The sequence below is a fragment of the Palaemon carinicauda genome, chromosome 7 (assembly GCF_036898095.1).
Source record: "Palaemon carinicauda isolate YSFRI2023 chromosome 7, ASM3689809v2, whole genome shotgun sequence".
NCBI classification, from domain to species: domain Eukaryota; kingdom Metazoa; phylum Arthropoda; class Malacostraca; order Decapoda; family Palaemonidae; genus Palaemon; species Palaemon carinicauda.
This window is the reverse complement of record NC_090731.1, coordinates 54,823,606-54,838,934: the sequence shown is the minus strand read 5'-3', so window position 1 is coordinate 54,838,934 and position 15,329 is coordinate 54,823,606. Positions and strand designations below refer to the sequence as shown.

Below are 15,329 nucleotides of genomic sequence, written 5' to 3'. Positions count from 1 at the left end.
CAAGATGCTCTAAGCCCAGGGGCTCCAAAAGGGGAAAATAGCCCAGTGAGGAAAGGAAATAATGAAATAAACTTAATCACACTTATGTATTTCAAATGCCTTGAAAATAAGGAATGTTTCTTGCTGTTGTCTTTATCAGTTAAAGAAATTAATTCTTTCTTGTTTTATTGTACCACAAAATAAAATCAGACAAATCTAAGTGAACAAACCCGAAGACACTTTTATGATGATGAATTGGATAATTGCTAGTTATAAAGGGCGTTATTCCGTAGTGAGTGGAGTAAAAAAGAATAGATACAATAACCATACATAAAATGAATAAAGTATTCATAATAATCACAAAACAAAATAAATCATGATAATAGATAATCTAAACATTCAATAAATAAAACCTATAAGATATTAACTAATAATTAAAAATTCATAATAATCTCATTAAAAATATATCAATACTAATTTAAAAGGATCCATAAATGGAAAACATCTTAAACAAAAGTCCAGGCACTCACAAATCTTTTTTCCCCGAGTCCCTTCATGGAGTCTTATAAACTTAGTTCTCAAAAACTTGCCATGCTTTTAAGGAAACTTCAGAACCTCATTTCACTCAGTCGACCATGAATATCAAAATCAAAATATTTTGACGTCAATTACTGTGAAAGAAACCTTTCACACTATTTGGCAATGCTAAATATTTCGTAAATGTTTTGAACGGGAAGGAAACTTTCAACATTACATGAAATATCGATCACAGCGATAATTCTTTTAACTTCCAGAAAGTTATTTTTTGTTTTTCCATTTGCTATTTTCCCACCGAGGGAGCGTATGCTGAACAAAACAAAATGCAGTGCAAGGCAACATATAGACTCCTTTATTCTAACGAGCGTATCATATAGATGACATAAGCTCAGACTGTACTCTTCACTGCATAGCATATTTTAGTGTCTTCAATTGCATCTGAAAAAGATGGGTTTAAAAGTTTCAGTATGTATGTGTACTGTAGTTGAGAAGTTGTGTGTAATCTAAAGCAGGATTTCTGACTAGCTGAAAATAAGTCAGAAAACATCATGTTCAGTATAAAAAAAAAAAAAAAAAAAAAATTATAACGCCACAATTATGAAAAATTATGATCAGCTGTAACAGTTAACACCCATCATATACCAAGTGGTGAAAACGAATATTGGAGATAGATATTGCTCATTAAGATTCTAACACATGTTTCTTACAATATCTAATTACCCTAATTAGTTTTATGATTACTACCTCGCCACCCCCATAAAGAAATAAAATTACAGACGACAAAATTCTATTCACAAATCAATTTGGTAACTATAGCATTGTGAATACCTCGGGCTAAGCTGAACCAACATCCTATACAACCCTAGCTCAAAAAAAAAAATATATATATATATATATATATATATATATATATATATATATATATATATATATATATATACGGTGGCAGCTCAAATAAAAATCCACGTATACAACGACACATCTAATGAAACAAAACTGTTATACTGCAACAGGTCCAAAAAATTGAAATATCTGTTACAGGTCAAATAGAAAAAGCCACGTATACTACAACACCTCTAATGAAGCAAGACGGTTATATTGCAACAACTCCAAAAGAAGAAGAAATAGGTATAATACGACATCTCTAATAAAAAACAGTTTTATTGCAACAGCTCCAAAAGAAAAAGGAATAGTTATAATATGGCAGCTCCAATTGCAAATGACAGTTAAATCACAATGACTCCAAAAGAAAAAGAAATAGTTATACTGTGACAATAATATAAAAAAAAATAGTTGTTCTACAACCCTCTGATAGAAAAGAACAGCTATGCTGTAACAGATCTAAGAGGTAAAAGAAATTATTACACTTCGATATCTCTAATAGAAAAAAAACGATTGTACTGCAACAGCTTTGATAGAAAAAAAAAATAAGGTTATGGGTAAATATTCGTTAGACTTCACACAGCAGTTTAGATTAAAAAAAGAATTCTGTTAGTTTTCTTATTCTATTATTGTGTTCTAATGTTGTTATCTTGCCCCATCTCCAACCAAGCTAGGACCAGGGAGGCATAGACAATGGCTGCTGATGACTCATCAGATAGACCTAGTGTATAAGCTCCGCCAAACCAACACCTCAGCCACGCTCCTTAGCTCACAAGGATGTTGAGCTACAAGAAACTATCCAGCTTGAGAGGGACTCGAACCCCAGTCTGGCAGACCACCACAACCCTGAATTTATCTTGGCAGTGAAACCTTGAATTTGATGAGAATGAGCAGCAGCTGATAAATAATGTGATTGTTTGCAAAATAAAAATAAATCTAAATTAAAAGAATGAAAAAAATACCGTAAAACATGTACAAGGTCATTTCTTTTAATGTAAAATAAAAACCGTAAAAAATCTATAACAGAAAGAGGAAAAGAATTGTCGACAGAAAAGCAATGATCATAAAAGATTGTCACCTTTAACTTTGCCTGATTTCTCTCGGCCTGCGAGCAATCCGTCAAGATAAGTAATAGTCAGAAGTAGACCCATTGCGACTGCTAGGGGGCGATAGACCATCTTCAACCGGGCCATTTCTTATCTTAAAAAATTAGATTGCGTTTAGATTTCGTTAGTAATGGTAATAACAGTGGGTAATAACATTTTTTTAGTGGCTTATGATAATGTAATATTTCTTTTATGGCTGCTCTACACTAATTGTATGTATATCTTTTTATTACGCAAATAAGCCGTTGTCTATATATTTTCAATTAAATTAAGGAAAAAGATAAGCTTTCATAAAGATACACACACATATACAAGCACGCTCACACACGCACACACACACACACACACACACACATATATATATATATATATATATATATATATATATATATATATATATATATATATATACGCACACACACACACACACACATATATATATATATATATATATATATATATATATATATATATATATATATATATATATATATACAGTATATATATATATATATATATATATATATATATATATATATATATCATCTCCTCCTATGCTTATTGACGCAAAGAGCCTCAGTTAGATTTCGCCAGTCGTCTCTATCTTGAGCTTCACGCTTCATAGTCCTCAGTCATGTAGGCCTGGGTCTTCCAACTCTTCTAGTCCCTTGTGGAGCCTTTTGAATGCTTGGTCAATTATTCTCTCTTGGGGAGTGCAAAGAGCATGCCCAAACCATCTCCATCTACCCCTCACAATGATCTCATCCACATATGGCACTTGAGTAATCTCTCTTCTATTCAAGTTCCATTTCTAATCCTGTCCTGCCATTTAACTCCTAATATTCTTCTGAGGGTTTTGTTCTCAAATCTAAAAAAAATTTGACTCATGTCCTTATAGCAAAACCGATCTCACTAAAATGATATAGAGCCTGATTTTTATATGTAGTTTCAGGAGATTTGATTTCCAAATTTTACTTAACCTAGCCATTGTCTGATTGTCTATTTTTATTCTTTCATTAAACTCAAATTCTAAAGACCCTATATTAGAAATCATAGTTCCTAAATATTTAGATGATTCCACCTCATTAATCCTTTCTCCTTCAAATGATATTTTATCTTCCATTGCATATTCCATCTCATCATCTCTATTTTTTCTATTTATCTTGAACCTAACCCTGTGATATTTCATGCATTCTGATAAGCAAGCTTTGCAAGTCCTATGGCGTTTGGTTAATAAGGACAGCATCATCAGCATACCCTAGGTCTGCTAATTTCCTGTTACCAATCCAGTCTAATCCTTCTCCGCTATCCCCAACTGTTCTATGTAATACAGAATCCATGAGGAGGATAAACAACATAGGTGACAACACATTCCCTTGGAGTACTCCACCGTTTACTGGAAATTCATTTGATAGGACTCCATTAATATTAACTTTGCACTTGTTATGCTCATGAAGATACTTAATCTAATTTACATATTTAAGAGGAATTCCATAATAATACAGGTCTCTCCACAAAATTGGCCGGTGCACACTATTAAAGCCTTTTTTATAGTCCACAAATGTTATCGTGAGAGGACTTTTATATTCTACACATTACTGTACAATATGTCTCAAAATGAAAATTTGGTCGGTACAACTTCTACCTTTTTGAAATCCTGCTTGTTCATCTCTCAGCTTTTCATCAATCTTTCTCTCTAGTCTCTTTAAAATGCGCCCACTGTATAGTTTCATGGTAACTGACGTAAGTGTTATGCCTCTAATTATTGGAATCAGTCACATCTCCTTTGTTTGCCATTTTCAGCAATACTCCTAGCTCCCATTCATCAGGTTTTGCCTCTTCATGCCATATTCTACAAAATAATCTTGTAAATATTCTGTAAGTCACTTCATTTTCAGCGAAAATCATCTCAGCAGTTATTCTATCGTATCCAGGGCTTTCCATCTCTTGAGTTTTTAAATGATAGCTTCAACTTCAAACACACTGAATTCATTTATGGGCACATCGATCCTTAGTTTCAGGTATATTAATCAAATTATTCCCTTCATATCTCCAATTCATGACCTCAGTAAAATGTTCCATCCACCGTTGTCTCTTCATCTTCTGTTGCTATAACAGATCCATTTCTCTTTTTGATGGGTATATGCCTCTTCTCTTGTCCCCAGTATAGATTTCGTTAATAATTCTATGAGTAATTCTTACACCATACCCACTCCATGAATTCATAGCTTTGTCAGCCTCATCTGCTTTCCTGTCTAAATATTATTCTCTCCAGTCCTTCCTGGCTTTTCTTTCGACGTCACTATCAATACTGGAATACTTAGCATGCTCTACCTTGTAATTTTCATTACTTCCTCGGAAACTCTCAACAATCAATTCATGTCTTTGTTTCCTTTTTGTAGTATCTCAAGTATCATTTGACACCCACGGTTTTCTTCTTGTAACTGCATGTCCCAAAAACTTCACCGGCAACTGACTGATATATGTTCTTAATTTCACACTATTCTTCATTAATTATTTTCTCTTCGTCTCTTAAAGTCTCCAAGACTGCAAATCGATTCTTACATTCTATTGCAAAGGTTTCTCTGTGCTTATCTTTTAGAAACTTAGTTGTATTAAAACTAAGTATTTTATCTACTTTTCTGCTGAGTGCTCTAAGTGTGGCAATAAGCTGGTGATCACTCCCAATATCTGTACCTCTATAGCTTCTTATATTTCTCAGAGTCCGCCTTCTCGTTTAATCAACAGCTATGTGATCTACTAGTATTTGATTGTTGCAATTGCCACATGGTGAAGTCCATGTATATTTGTGGATGACCTTGTGCTGGAAAAGAGTACCTCCAATAACAAGATTGTTTGTTGAACAAAAAACTTATAAAACGTGCTCCATTTTCATTTTCAGCTTCGCCAAGACCCTCAACAGCTATCACATTCTTTATACCTTGATTATTCCTTCCAACTTTAGGAGTGAGGTCACCCATCACAATTTTCCCTCTCTGGAATCTCATCTATTACGCTCTGCAGTTCTTCAAAGTATTCATCTTTCTTTCTTCAGGGGAATAATTTGTTGGTGCATCGCAAATTATAATACTCATATTACACTGCTTGGATTTAAAATTTGTAAGTAACAATATACTACTTACAGCTCTCCATTCCGTTAATGCCTTTTCTGCTCTTGGTGTCATCATCATTCCTACCCCTTCTATTCCAACTCCATTTGTTCATCTTCAGTAAATATACATACATATACATATGCATATATATATATATATATATATATATATATATATATATATATATATATATATATATATATATATATATATATATATATATATATATATATATATTCCCTTAGTCTAAGATTTCTTTACCAATCCCCTTGCAACGTGTTTCACTTAGGGCCAAGATGTCCAAATTATATTCCATTCATTCTCCACTGGCTGTAACTTCTCAATCTGATTCAATAGATACCTGAACTAAATTCCCAAGCTAGTCGAAATGATCAGTATCCTCTCACTTCACTACGAGAACTAAGTCTAATTCTTTCTACGCGTTTGTCGTATATTTTACACCAATCATTACCATAAACGCTAATCGTAATTTTTTCTACCCCTAGTGATTAAGCTTCATGAATATACAAAGTTAAGTCTAAAAGAATATTTTTATGATCAACTGTACCTAATGATTAGATGTTTATCGGAAAATTACAATAATTAGTCAATATATTCTTATTAGATTATAGCATTCTTGTTGGCGTTATTGGTTTTATTTCTTTGAACAACTTACTTAATAAAACATAAAATTTCCTATTCCACTCATTTTTAGTAACCTCCCATTATTTCATATTTTTTATGAAAGCAAAGCCATCCTATAATTGTAAATTAATTGTATCTAGAAATATCAATTTGTTAAGGATATGTGATATTATTGAATTATTTTAAGTGCTCATTTATGATGACGTAAGATCCTTTTCCGATATCATGTTCATTTTCTTCATAGATTATCAACATTCTTATATATCTTTTACATCCTCGAGTGATATGAAATTCAGATATCACAAAACTGATATCTTAAAGACTAAAATGCTCTTAGTGCTGAGAAAAAATCTAAATTTCTTAGTCTTGATCTATCTTATGAAAACGAGTTTCTGATAACTGGTGCCAAACATCTCTTACATAAGTCAACATATTCATATTAGTGTTGCTATAGTATGTATGTTGTTATCAAAAAGCATTACTTGCAGCAATAACAGCAAATGCAACTTGAAAAACAGTAACACGTTTGATGATGATGAGCCTTTGGTAATGAGAAAAAAAAAATCCTGCAAAGATCAGTTAGACTGACTGCAATGAGGAAACGATAAAACTAGTCCTCTGATTCCTGGTTCCTAACTGTTCATTCCGCAAAATAAGTTTGTGTGCACTCTATCACACAATTAACAGGTGCAAAGCTTCTAAGCCTAAACTTATTAATGTAATCAAGCGTTTTTACCTGTACCATTGCAACATTATTAATAAAATTCTCAATCTTTACTTATATCCCATTCTACATTGAAATCAGTTGGGATAACACGTTGCTATCATCAGTTTTGGAAACCTATTTTGGTAAGTTTGTACTTTTTAAATTCTTCTTTCATATGCATAGTCTTACTTATCTATACAATAAGATTCCTGCTCGTATTTTGCATCATGCCTGCAGTTATGTCTTATTTCATCAACTGTCCTAATTTTGGCCATGAAAATAAATGTTCTGCATTGTCTCCTTCTTCTTTGCATAGGTCACACACATCATATGTGTATTTTCCCCAAAAAATTTGCTTTTAGCTTGAGCATATTATTTTAATGTTGCCTTCATTACAAGGATTGCCTTATCCATTTCCTTTCACTGACGTAATGATGTTGGTCATTTCCTTCCATGAATCTCAATTTTTTCATCCCATTCTTCTTTTCCTCAGTAGTTTCTTCTACACTCTCAATAAAGTTCTTCTTGATTTCCAAACACAGTGAAAGTGACTAACAAAACAAAATTTGCTTTTATTGCAACATTACTGTTTTTAAACAACTTGCAACATCTTAAAATCTTGCAGAATATATGACAGTATTGTTCCTTTTTAAAAAGAAATATCCGTTTTACACTCATACCCGCCCCCCCCCCCCCCCCCCCCCCCCAAATGCAGCACTTTGCATTTCCACAAATCTTGCATTCGTTACTAAATTTTGTTTGCGACGACATGAATGTTCAATCCATTCCAACTCTCCATCCACCTTGTGAAGCTTTTTTTGTATAATCATTGATGTATTCATATTTTCTATTTTAATTTGATTTTAAGTAAAAGGTCGTATTTATTATGATAATGCAGAATCAACAAAATCAAATTCTAAAACTGACCAGAAATACATATTGGGGCTGAAAGGTATCGCTGTCCCCAACGTCTCGTATAGCTTAATTTATTAATCCAATAAAATCCAATCCAAAGGAACACAGGAGACAGCTCATAGACGTCAATGAAATAAATCTGAATTTCATGGAAATATTTGTTTGAAATTTACTGTTTGAAATTTTCACTGTTCGTTACAAATTCTTGCATAAAATAAAGAAAAATGCCTTTTTTATATCTTTGCAAATTTTACCTACTACTTGATATTCTACTTCATTCTTTATATTATAATGTATTTTTGCCTGTGGCAATATACTGTATTTTTTCCATACAAAGCTGATAAGACAATACAGTTTTACAATTCCTCCAAAAAGATTTTTAGTTGCATGTTAAGAAACGTCCCAAATATACTCCGTACCTCATTGTTAGTTCTTCATCGATCTCAGAAGAAAAACAGAGCATCCATTCGACAAGAAAGGTTAATTCCTTTTAATTTCACCGGCATCCTTACTTGGAATATTGACGAATCGTCTTTAGACGTCAAATCAATTTTAAGAAATATGTATATGTACATTTATGCATACATAATTGTGTGTATATATAAATATAGATTCATATATATATATATATATATATATATATATATATATATATATATATATATATATATATATATATATATATATATATATATATATATATACGGATTTTGAGCAAAGCGACAAATCTATTTTTGGGTGAGGTAGCCATGTCGTCCTGATGGAAGTTCCTAATAGGTAGCTTTCTAGGGTATATTTGACTACAGTGATATTCCCAGAGAATGAAAAGAGAGCTCCTCATAAGGCATCTCTCCTATTCACTTTCCAGTGTGTATCTGATGAAGGCGGTAGCGCCCTCTTTATTCCTTGTAGCGATATACGAGGTGTTACAGATACTGTATTATAGGGAGGGGTTAATATGCCCTTTTACAATAAAAGGAAGGGCGGGTCCATCAGGACGACATGGCTACCTCACCCAAAAATAGATTTTTCGCTTCACTCAAAATCCGTTTTTTGAGCTCAGGCCATGTCGTCCTGATGGAAGTTTACCAGAGCATTACTGTATCTGTGGATTCTCAATCAGTGCCATACTCTCAAGAAAGTATTTTCCTGATCCGTCTAGACCTAGAGACCTATGATGTTACCGTCATATATCATTTCATCTAAGCATGAACTATGTTAGTGCTTCCTGCCCCCTACAGGGAAGAGTCGTACTAGACTCTGGAAAAAGTCTCAAGGAGTACATAATAATTATGGATGACAAAATGACAAGCTTGTATAGTGGTCTCGCCCTATACAATATAAAGCAAAGTTTGTATAAGGACTTTTGCTTGAATCAGGGAACAGTCTTAAAAGACATACCGTGATAAAAATATCCATATTTTAATCTTAATGCTCAGTACATTTCTAATAAAATGAACTAGTTTATTAAAATTCAATAAACGTACATATCAGATCAACATTTATAAAATTTATAAAACGTGGATGATATGCGTCATAGCATAAAGAAAAACAGTCAACAGCAAATATTGTTTCGTCTACTAGGAAACAGATTTACCACTTCAATTGAATTATTAATAATAAAGATATAGTCCGTATACTGTTAATTTACACTAGCGTAAAAAACGCTTGGCACAAGTGTCCGCATTATGCTATAGTTCACCGACGACAATGGAACAGTTCGTAAGGACACTTTCGTGGCCTATCGCTCAGTGTGTAGTAACATACAGTGACTACACACGCACCCTCTTAATTAATCGTCCCAAATTAATTACACTGTTCCTCGCAGATTTAAAACAGAAGGTTAAAAAATTCTACCTGCTGCTACCACAGAATTCTTAAGTTGCTCCACTAGCTTCGCCTAGTGCATAAAGAACACCTTGGGTGACTACCAGCCGGTGTACAAACAAGGATGTTCAAAGTCCATATAATTAAAGAAATATTATGGAAGAGGCAACTTTCCTCGGATCGTGACTAACTGGTGTACTGTCTGGATCCGTTCTGCAAATAACACGGGTGAGTTTCGCCCTTAGTTATAGAAAACTTTGAACCCAGGGTTTCTCTTCTGAACAGCTGTCCTCCCATAAAGTCTGAAGTTCTATGAAGATAGACCTTAGGCACTCCACTGGACATAGAGATGCATCTTCCTTCAAAGGGCAGATTCTCTAGGGACCCCACCTGTTGGTGGGTAGCTTGTTCTTGGAAAGAAACGTTGGGTCTGGAAATAGATTCAGTTCTCCCTCCAAGAACTGGACGTGGCCTTCCTCTCTAGAGAGAGCCACTATTTCACTAACTCTGGCCCCAAAAGCGAGTACAAGCAGAAATATGACTTAAAATTCAAGGCCCTCTAAGCACATTCCTCATTGTTCATTATTTATACACAATGAAGAATCATATCTACTGACCATGCAAAGGGTCCTGGAGGCGCTGAAGGGCTAAGCCTAGCATGGGCCTTTGTAGTTCATTAAGAACGTCGTTAGAAAGGTCGACCTGTAAGGCATATGGTATCTGTCTTGTCAAGGCAGACTTGAACAAAAGAATTGTGTTGGCTGCTAAATCTTGCCCATGAAGGTGAATGAAGAATGATAAATAGGAATCTGTCTAGATTTCTTTTGGTTTCTTCGCCTTGACAAGGGATATCTGTTTCTTCCCTGGAGCCTCATAATGTCTTCTGGTTTCCTCCAAAAGTCTGAACTGACTTTTAACACCGAATCTTTTTCTCATCGTTAAGGAGAGAAAATCATGAGATGTAGGTTCCGTGTTTTCTGTGATGAAGCGAAGACAGTCGACTTCTGTACTCGCTGAGACAGGGATGGATCCGGTAGCGGTACGAATTTTAGTCGTAGTTCCAATGCCAGAGGGAACCACACACTATTTGGCCACTTGTGGGCCACTATTGCTGCTTTCCCTTTGAAGGACCTCAGCTTATCGAGGACCTTCAAAAGGAGGCTGTGCGGAGGGAACAGATAAATACTGGACCATCTGTTCCTGTCCAGGGACATAGCGTCCACTGCCTCCGCTAGCGGATCCTCGTATGGGGATACGTAACGATCTATTTTCTTGTTTTCTTTCGTCGCAAAGAGGTCTATCTGCAGCTCTGGGACTTGACTCGAGATGAAGGAGAACGATCCTGCGTCAAGGGACCATTCTGACTCTATAGGTGTAAACCTGGATAGAACGTCCGCTGTCACATTGCGGAACCCTTGAATGTGAACTGCTGACAGGTGCCATTTCTTCCTTTCCGCCAAACGGAATATGGCCAACATCACTTGGTTGATTTGAGGTGACCTCGACCCTTGTCGATTCAGGCATCTCACTACCACCTCGCTGTCCAGAACCAGTCTTATGTGGGTCGAGTGGCGAGGAGAAACTTTCTTTAGTGTCAGAAGTACTGCCATGGCTTCTAGAAACTTGATGTGAAATTACTTGAAAAGATTGGACCAAGCTCCTTGGACTCTCATCTGATGAGAGTGACCTCCCCAGCCTTCCTTTGAAGCGTCTGTGTGGATAGTTACTGACGGGGGAGGAGGTTGAAGAAGTATTGATTTCTTCAATTACTTGGCATTGGACCACAGCTTGAGAAGCGTTCGCAGTCGAGTCGGTAGTGGTCTTATTAGATCTCTTCGCGCGTTTGATGCGTATCTTCTCCAGACTCCTGTTGCATCCTTAAGCTGTGCTCTTAGCACTGGATCTGTTATCGAAGCAAACTGTAGAGAGCCCAGCACTCTCTCCTGTTCGCGTCTTGATATCCGTTTGGATTTCAATAGTCTCTTGACAGATCCTGCTATTTCTTTCCTCTTCTTACTAGGAATGGAAAGTCGATGTGACTCCAAATTCCAGTGGATTCCCAACCAATGAAATTTTTGAGCTGGAGAAAGGCAAGACTTTTTGATGTTGATCTTGAATCCCAGATGTTCCAGGAACTGGATCACTATCTTAGAAGCTTGCATGCATTCTGTCCTGGATGCTGCCCACACCAGCCAGTCGTCCAAGTAGGCTACTACTTGGACCCCCTTTAGGCGTAATTGATGGACGGCTGCGTTTGCGAGTTTCGTGAAAATCCTTGGGGCTATGTTTAGCCCGAAAGGCATGGCTCTGAAGGCGTAAAGTTTTCTATGTAACTTGAAGCCTAGGTAGGAGGAGAGGTGACGATTAATTGGAACGTGCCAATAAGCGTCAGACAAGTCTATAGAGACAGCATATGCCCTTCTGGGCAGTAGGGTCCTTATGTGCTGAAGCGTGAGCATTCTGAACTTGTAGTTCACTATGAACTTGTTGAGTGGCGACTAGTGTAGAATGACTCTGAGTTTTTCTGAGTCCTTCTTTGGAACACAAAACAGCCTTCCTTGGAATTTTATGGACTTAACTTTCCGGATTACTCTTTTGTCTAAGAGTTCTCGGACATATTCTTCCAGAACGGGGGATGAGTGTTGGAAGAATTGAGGAAATTGAGGTGGAGGACTGCTCCAGCTCCAACCTAGTCCATTTTTAATTAGGCTGTGGGCCCAGGGATCGAAGGTCCAGCGATCCCTAAATAGCTGTAGTCTCCCTCCTACTGGAAGTATCTCACTTCTGCTGTTGTGGACCTGAGACCTTGCCTCCTTGACCGCGTCCTCCCCTGTATCCCCTTCCTCTTGAAGGGCGTCTAGAAGAACCTCTGGCTGTTCCTCTAGCTCTCAAATGAAAGGAAGAAGTCTGCCTTTCGAAGGCTGGGTTAAAAACTGGCAACTGTGTCACCACTTGTTGAGGTACCAGCTGGTACGTGGTTGGAGGTTGTGCCACTATCTGAGGCACCGCGGTCACAGGAAGTTGTTGTAGATGTTGCTGTCGGTATGGCTTAGCCGGCCGAGAGGATGGCCTAGGCCTTTTTGTCTTCCTCTTGGGTTGGGGACCCTCATCCGGAGAAGACTTTCTCTTTTTGAGAAGGTTCCTATTCTCTGTGGCGGCCTTGTCTACTACCTCTTTAACCACTTCATTGGGAAAGGAGTCTTTACCCCAAATACGAGAAGAAATCAGTTTCCTCAGTTCGTGCCTCACCGCAGCCGAGGCGAACACGATCTCTCTACAGGCTCTCGTAGCTTTAATAAAGCTATAGAAGTCCTTAGTAACTGTGGCCAGATGGGTTTTGGCACAACCATGAACATGTCCTGGTTCTTGGGGTCACTTCCCATCGTTTCTAGTGTCGTTTGCAACGACATCGATGCCGCAAGTCTTTCTTTTGTCTCTTGCTCTCTACGCAAGAGAACCTCCGACAGTTTTGGAAGTGCCTTACCAAACTGGCGTTCAGCAATATCAGCTTCCAGCTTCCCGACTGAGAAGGTAAGGTGTACGTCCTTCCAGTCTTCTTGGTCCAAGGGCAAGGTCAGAGATAACGGCTTGCACTCCTCCAAGGAGGGGCATGGGTTCCCTGCCTCCTCCGACTTTAAGGCTGCCTTATATCCCTTTTCCAGGAAGGGAAAGGCTCTGGTAGGAGAGGCCACAAAGGAGGGAAGCTTCTTACTCAAGGCGGGTACCTTTGAGTTAGTGAAGCCCCTCTCTTTCATCAAGCTCGCTAGTAACGTCTGAGCTTTACTATGGTAAAAAACTATGTCCTCCTTCGGCTCCGTCTCCTCCTTTGAGGCTGGCTCCTTCCTAAGACAGACATAGCAGTCCAGATAAGAATCTTTGTTGGGTCAAAATTCCACTTCTTCCAGGGGAATTGCTCCCAACTTTTCTGAGATCACGATCTTCTCGGTTGTCATTGGCATGTGTTCGGCATACCTCCAAGGATTGTTATCCGAGCACAAAGCAAGATCCTTCACGCTGAGCCGCTTCTGGGGCCCACGTGATGCAGCAAGTCTACGTATCTCCAGCTTCATTGCAGCTTCCTTCTCATCATTCTTCCTTTGAATTTGTTGGATCATCTCAACAATGTAAGAAAGAGTCCTTCCCAGTTCATCTGGGATAGCAGATGATGTAGAAGGAACAGGTTATGGGTCCGGAACCGATGTAACCGACACTTCGTCAATTTCTTCCTCTTTTACTTGAGGAGCCTGGAACAGCTCCTCCTCCTGACCTTCTCCTAGAAGGTCCTTCTCAGTAGAATCCGACACCTCCAACATCCTATCGTCCAATTGGATGACTTGAAGGGCGGGCGAGACTTCAGAATCTATCGGATTCTGGGCAGTTGATATCTCCACCTGAGGCTGGGGGATGATTGCATCAGCCAATGCTTTAGGGAAAAGGTAGGCCCTCATCTTCTCATTTGGAAGGTAGGGGCCTGAGGTGTTTTTCTGAAAACCCCTCACCCAGGATCGTAACATTTCCCTGGCAGCATCCCTTGACTCCGTCGACTTAAGGTCGTCAAAAGCCTCGGTAATCAGGTTAAAACAAACTGTACAAACCTGGGGGTCCCAATAGCGGAGATCACCTCTGGAGGCTGCGCATGGTGCGTGCCTCCTGCAAAGTTGATGTCCACAGAAGTTCTTACTGCGGACATTACAGAACACACTCCCGCACTTCGGATGGTCCTCCTGTAAAGAGAAGAAAAATCCATGAGTATCAAGTGAAGGCTTTCACTTATATTGAGACATTTAGCTTATATAGAAAAGCTATAAAAGAAAGAAGGAAAGATACATACTTGTATTTCCTGTCCAGTCAATTGCTGAAACCTCCCGAGATATTAAAACTAAGGTTAATTCTATTCTAGAATACATTATGTAATTTCCTAAACGGAAATTTAAGGTGTAGTTCAAACCTTGAGATAAAGTTTTAATATACGGGATAGAAAGAATACAGAAAGAACTTACTTTCTATATATTGTACGGTCTCAACAAAAGGCTCTACATGATAACATTAAGTATGATGAAGAACTTTAGTGTTATCACAAGCTCTGTACAGCAGTTTCTGCTAATGCAGTGTGTACTACACTACAAATATAGCAACTACTGTACATCGCATGCTGTTGAGCCGGCTAGCACGCGCCGGTACGTGCTGGCGTGCGCCTGCACGTGCCAGCCGGCATCTACCCCTGTATAGTTCAAAGATATACTATCTTTAACTAATAGGCGGCAGCCCACTGATTCGCGACTGTGTGCCAGCCGGCAATCATTGCCAGCCGACAGCTGAAAACACTAATACCCGGCTGCCGGCCACTAATCGTAGTGGCCAGCAGATTCAGGCTGTGTTTCTACTGCCGGCAGGCAAAGGTAATAATACCCATGCCCGCCAACAGTAGCCAAGAACCAGAGAACCTCCACCTGCCCGGCTGTCGGCTGTTAAGCCGGCAGCCGGGTTAGGGGTGCAACACAATAGTCAGAGAAACAGTATGGATGTAAGGTTATAAGGCGGCATTGCCATACGACCTTCCATCCAGAAAGAGTGAACTTATGGAAGGGGAGAATGTAGCATTCAGGCTTCCAAAGAATC

General features: G+C 38.0%; 1 protein-coding gene across 1 annotated transcript in view; it reads right to left on the bottom strand.

Annotated features, from left to right (window-relative positions):
- LOC137644294 (glucoside xylosyltransferase 1-like) overlaps positions 1–15,329 on the bottom strand; it is a 58,845-nt gene that overhangs the window by 17,298 nt on the left and 26,218 nt on the right. The window lies entirely within an intron of this gene.